Source organism: Pundamilia nyererei, unplaced genomic scaffold (assembly GCF_000239375.1).
Source record: "Pundamilia nyererei isolate P.nyererei 1_Seehausen unplaced genomic scaffold, PunNye1.0 scaffold00071, whole genome shotgun sequence".
In the NCBI taxonomy this organism is placed as follows: domain Eukaryota; kingdom Metazoa; phylum Chordata; class Actinopteri; order Cichliformes; family Cichlidae; genus Pundamilia; species Pundamilia nyererei.
The window spans coordinates 2,957,138-2,963,736 of record NW_005187472.1 but is presented as its reverse complement, the minus strand read 5'-3'; the positions used below and the strand labels follow the sequence as shown (position 1 = coordinate 2,963,736).

At 39.0% G+C, this 6,599-nt stretch overlaps 1 protein-coding gene across 3 annotated transcripts in view; it reads right to left on the bottom strand.

The window, feature by feature from the left end:
• The window catches only part of slc39a10 (solute carrier family 39 member 10), a 33,824-nt gene extending 31,172 nt beyond the window's left edge, over positions 1-2,652 (bottom strand). For all 3 annotated transcript variants that reach the window (XM_013911786.1, XM_013911789.1, XM_013911788.1), the window contains exon 1: positions 2,432-2,652. The gene's annotated coding sequence lies outside the window, so the exon portion shown is untranslated. The remainder of the gene's footprint in view (positions 1-2,431) is intronic.
• Positions 2,653-6,599: the final 3,947 nt, after the last annotated feature.

Below are 6,599 nucleotides of genomic sequence, written 5' to 3'. Positions count from 1 at the left end.
ACATAGGTCACACATTATCCAAATTTCCTGGATGTCTTTGTAGGCAATGGAGCATAATCAAGAGTCCAATGAAATGTAGATAAACAGACATGATTCCACTATTTAGTCTATGCATAATGATCAGTATTGGCTAAAATAGCTACGTATATAATTTCTGGGATTATAAAGGGCCACCAATGTGGTGCCCCAACATTTGGGACTGCCAAGACTCATCTAGTATGTACCTGACTTTAGGGATTAAAAGTCAGTATATCCCAGGAGCCTTTCTTTATTCTGATCCTTCTAGTCCTCCTCACTCAAAGAGTATATCTGAACAAGGAACCACACTAAAAAGAGTTATTTAATTTAATTACCTAACGAAGTAGAACGCATATGTACAGAAGTGTGGACATCTAGATGCTAACAGGTGCTGCACTTGTGAGATCTTTAACCTACTCCCTTAATTGTGGTTGGTTTGGATATGGCATGTAATGCAGTGGAACCACATTGGGGTGGGGATGTAATAAGCCAACCTTTCCAGCTTTAGCAATTCAGCCAACGGCCTTAAGTCAGACCAAAGCACACCTAAATAAATGAGTGTGTATCCTGCAGTAGCTGTTTCATCAATTTTCCACCCAAATGTTACACATATATTTTAAGCAGAGAGTAAATATGATTCAGTACATAGCTACATACTTCAATGTGACTCATTGTGTTACATACACCAAATAAGGCACTGTGCTAGGAAGTATTTTTAGCCTTTCTGGTTACATAGAGATGTGAAACTCAGAGTTGCATTAAACTTCATGACATCACTTTCATAGTGCCCACATTACAACATTACATAATATTTTTAAAAGTGTTAGACTAGAAGCTATTTTGCCACAAGGACCATGACCAAGGTGAAAATCGAATTAATTTGTTGAATTTGTCTGCCTCAAACTTATTACAACGTTTATTCGTTTTTCTTCCCCCTTAATTTTTTTAAATTTTCTATAAAGGTTAGTTTCAATTATTTTATTTAATTACTATATCATAGATGGCATTTGTCAAGTGCAAGATTTAGGGATTTCAGATTAGGTATTACAACCTTCCAAACACCAGGAGCCACACACTCAGATCCTTGCCAGGTAGAACTCGCTGTGTTAAAAATAAATACATAAATGAATTAATTAATTAAATAATTAATTGATTCCCAGTAATGAACATTTTTCCCCTTTCAGGATTCCTTATAGGCAGAAATGAAATGCCAAAGTATTATTATACCAACTTAGTACACCTTAAAACTGCAACTTAATATTGAATGAACTAGGTTAAAGCACTGCCGCTGGACCGAATGTAGAGGAAACACACGCACGCAATATTTTACTCAAGCTGGCTGTTAATCAAGACGGTCAAACATGGCAGTTGCAATTGCAATAAAATCAGCACTGCAAGAAAAGTAAAGGGGGGGCGTTTACTCCACTGCATCCATTTTAAGCTTTAGCTATTAGTTACTTTGAACATTTAGTTTTTTAAAACAAATATCCAATCGTTATAGTAGTACAGATTAACTTAAATTAGTTTTACGCGGTCAGTAAACTCTGGTGGCAACAGGAAGAAAATAAATGTTGGACGCTGAAAAGGAGATCACTGATTCAACGAGACAGACTATGAGAAAATGAACAAATGCGCGGACATTTCACCCGGATCACTTTGACGATGCTGATTTCAATTAAGAGCTTATAAAAAGACTTTGTGGTGATGCTCAGAAATTTAGTACAATAGAGTGAATATTTATAGAGAGGGAGGGTACTGTTTGAATGCCATATTTGCATATCACCAAATGCAGTCGCTCCACAATGGCAGCTCCCCACGCATGCAGTGTTCAGCAAGGTGGGTGAAAGCCGTGTAATGTCTACAAGTTCAATAAAAATCAGAAACGGACCAGTCACACAAGTTAGACTAGGGAGAACCGTCTGCTGTTGAGGAATCGCAGTAAAACCGCCAATCACTCATCAATAAACTGATCAGAGGGAGGGCTGAAATCCGCACGTGGTTCGAATATCAGACTAAGCGTGCTACACTTCCGCGTCCTTGAGACGTGATTTCAACACGACAGCGTTAAAAGGCACAAAAATGAATACTTGAAGTAGTCGCTTATGTTCAAAACACCGGAATACCTCACAGAGGTACTATTTCAAAGCCCCTGACTCCACAGTCAGCCCGTTCTCGGAAGGCTAACGCTAGCCTGGAAAGGAAGACAACAATCCAACCAGCTAACATAAGCTAGCAGACGACTCACAGGAAATTAGCTCACAGTCTAGAAAGACCAACGATATAAAGAACGGTGTTATGTTTCGTTACAAATGTTCGCAACAGCGGCGAACAAAATCCACGAGCCGTGGATAACGCTACCCGGGTCCATGTTGTGGGAGTGAATGATAACAAATGGGTTTTTTTATATAGTTACCTCACTCGAGTGCCGTGTGCATCTCCTCTCCGCTCGTTACCAAAAAAAAAAAAAGTCGTCCAGCTTTACGTGAACGCACGAGAGACCAGCTCATTCACCAACGCCTGCTGAGAACTTTACGTGGAGTTCGTGGGGGTGGTCCTTAAGTCTACGTAAAGTGCGCAGTACACCAATGAAAGCGCTGACGTTTCTTTCCGCCAAATGGTGTCTGGTCGGTCATATGATTGTCTGAGGAGTTCACGTTCTTTTTTCCCCTCAGGCTGTTTGTAAATATTTGCTGTAGGCAAATGATTAAATATTATAATTATTAATGTTATACTTAAGGGAGACGAGGCGCAAATTATAAATAGTTATTATTATCTTACTTCATAAGAAATATATGCGCAGTAAGTAACAGCACAGCTTCAATAATAATAATAAATATTAAATAGCAAAAAGAGTTTAAAAGCAATCAAGTTAAATTAAACCACTGTATCTTAAATAAAGTCAAGCCAAAATTATATGGTTATAATCAGTTCATTGATTTTACCTCTGTTCTAACTTTATAAAACAAGTTTGTGGAGCATTTCACCCTCTTTGTTATATTTTCTTGGTCTAGTCAAATGACTTTCAATCACCAATAGAGCCAAAGTGACCATTAAAGGAACTTAACTTTTGCTGTTTTTTACCACCAAATTGTGACTGGGTGACTGGACTGTCATATGACTGTCTGAGAGAGATCATGCTCCTTCTTCTTCTTCTTCTTTTCCAGGCTGTTTTTAAACAAGAAAACCATAAAGGAATTATAATTCGCAATTAGGAGAAACCAATGGCAATTTCATACTTAATAATTTATTTGTTTATAAGTTACAATAAGCAACAATACGACTTAAATTTACAAATACAAGTTTTAAATAAACTGCATATCGCAATGTTTTTGTTACTTATTTGTGTAAGAATATAATGAAACAGTTTGGCCTTTGTTTGAAAGTCATTAAATATGTGTGTCTGGCAGTTCATCTTCTTCTCTGACATTTAGATGAACTTTGCATTGGCTGTTTCTTTCTGCCAAACTGTGTCTGGGCTGCCACATGACTCTAGAATAATCTTCTTGATTCTTTTTTACTCATTTTGAAAAAGAATACTTTACATTCCTTAATAACTTATATATACTTATATAGGCTACAACAGATAATTAGCAAAGTGAAAGTGTCTTGGTGAATATAATTTTAAAAAAACCAAACATAATTGGGCAGTATGTATATTGTTTTTAATAGATCTATAACCGAAAAAGTTAATTCCTTTTATAAGAAGTTTCAGAAGAAGAGATGGGAACTGAGAGAACTGTACAGCCAGCAACAACCTGAGAAAGTGAACAAAGCCTTCATCAGATGAATACACCCTCTAATTTTAACTCACATCCTCATTACTCGTGATCACTGGCTGTGTCACATTAAGGTCAACACCTTTGCTCTGACAACAAACATGCCGTGATTACAGGGCGTTAACAGTGTATGACAAAGTGTTCAACTGGAGTTTCTAGTTTTGTGTCAGTCATCCTTTTCTATGAAGTGAAAACTACGTCTTAACATTCTGTCCATTTTACTTTAGTCTTCACTTGCTACACAAACATCTTCGTGGCCCACACCAAACATTCAAAGCAGTCACACAGAAGCACAAACAAGGGGGTCTATTAGAAATCTCATTTTATATATCACACAAAATAACCATTAGTCTGAACTAAACGTGACAAAGTGGGAGCAGCTCTGCACTCCATCAGACAGGGAATGTACAGAGGCTGAATAAGCAGCTTAAATAAGCTGAATCTTCCTTTTTTAAATGTGCAGGTTCTTTATTCACTTTAAACAAAGACACAGCTTGTACTCCAGCAACAGAGTATTATAAAAGTACAGGAAGCATACAATAATAACAATAACAACACAAAAACGAGAGTGAAGCTTGCTAAGAACATAACTAAACAATTTTTGTCTTACAATAAACAACTTGAGCAGGGTTTGTTTTTTTTTTAATCAAAAGTCTGTGTGTGGATTACCACTGGGACATGAAGCCACATGACCATCAGAGGATCATAGCTACCGCTGAAGGCACAGAGGTCATGTCCTCAGCACTGTCTCTGGGAATCAGGGATTTTAATCACCTAGACAAGGGTTTATATTTATATTACATTAGAAAATGTGTCTCCTGATGTGCGCCTCAAAAAGGGAGAAAGAGATCTTTGAAGACTTACCTTCAAGACTAAGCTCAGCTGATTTAGCCAAAAGAGGATCTTGACCTTGGATATCACGCAGCAGCATTTATCTAAAAAAACAGAACTACTTCTGGGTCTGGACAAACAGCAATCACCGAGGGAGTCGTTAATTTCCATCTTCACCAAGATATCTTGCAGAATACTTTCAGTGTGGCTGCCTGCCAGCTGTAGCTCAGCAGAAAGCTGGGTGATGCAGTAAAAAATGACCCCAAAAATAAAGTTACTCAAACCATTGCAGTTAAACTATAAAGCCAAAGGTATTTGCTCGTCTGCCTACTCAAATATATATGTACTTGAGTGACATCCCATTCTTAATCCATACGGCTTAATGTTGGTTCACTCTTTGCAGTTGTAAAAGCTTTAGCTCTTCTCGGAAGACAAAGTTTGAGGAAGTTTGGAGGTCTGTAACGACTGACAATGCAGAAAGTCGGTAACCACAGCCTGCTCTGCGATTTTACATGGTCTACTTTGTAAGTGACTTCCTGTCATTTACAGTCGATTCTACTTTGTTATAAGACCACTAACATTGACTATGAGGTATTTTTACAGCTGGATTTTATGCGCAGAGGTGGCATCCTATCAAGGCAGCACACTGGAATTGATTGAGCAGCCTGCATGCCTAGGTGCTTGATTTTATGATTTTGTAGAGTAAGACTGCACAGATTGGAACACCTGAACTGAATGATTTGGATGCTTGAGTGAATCCTTTTGGGAATATAGTGTAATTGTCTGTAAACGCTCCCTTGAGCGTGATCCAGTTATAACATACTAAGTTGTTGAAAAAGCCCATTAAAGTGAGTTATTAGAATAATCATTATTTTTTTGTCATGTAATCTTAAATTTGTCTTATTAAAACAACTGTATGACAAAATTAGGGGTAAAAATAGTATATTTATGGCATGAACACTAACTACCTTAGAGGCTTTGTGCTAGTTTCACCTCTGTCCTCTCAGTTTGGTCGCTGATGTATTTACTCTGGACTTTTTATACAGTATATTGAGGCAATGAGATTTAAAACATAGCACTCCAAGGAATCCATCAAGGTGAAATGCACTGAGCTTTCCTGTCTGGTCGTATTATGTGGTACGGTACAGAAGAGGCTGAGCACAGCTGACCTTCACTGCCTTTGTGTAGGTGGCTCTGAGTTTGTGTGCGTGTGCAGGTGAGCGTGAGGCATTTGAACGCTCTGATGGGAGCACACAGCTAATTTCTGTTGGCCACGCACCAGCTGGGTCCACGTCCCGCTCCTCCCCACCCCAGGTTTGCCTCCTCCCCTCCCACCTCATGTCGGCTGTCTCTCATGATCATAGGGGGATTAATATCAAGTGATTGGCAGCCATGTTCTCGCTTAGCACTCCAGTCATGGTGCCCCGGGGTCTCTGCCAGTCGTAATGCAATGGCAGAAGTGCCACTGTGGCTTTCACTGTCATTTAGCCAGTACCCTGCCCCAGCAGACAGAGGATGAAAAGTGCCAATGACTGCATTGAATTATGAGCTCAACTCAGCCCCGGACATATATACAACCCAGCACAGGGAGCCATTTCCTGCTGAAATGCCTCCTGCTGCAGATTACTGAGGTAATATTTCCTGGACTGCAACTAGAGCGGTTATGGTCTGCAGGCAATCTACCTGACGCAGCTTTTGCCCACAGAGGTGCGACCGGTATGAAAGACGAGGCATTGACTTGTGGTGAAATTGCCCTTTTTATCACACAGTGGTTAAAAAGGTGAGGTGATTTTTAATGAGGACAACTATTATAACGTTTCACACCAAACTGAGGCCATAAGAGGTTGAACAGCTACTATGCACAGTTACAGACACAAGTGAAATAGTTCATTCCAGTTATACAGCATACCCTATTATAAACCTATATTACCAGAGTCAAATTAAGGTCGTACATCTTGAATGTGTCCTTCCATT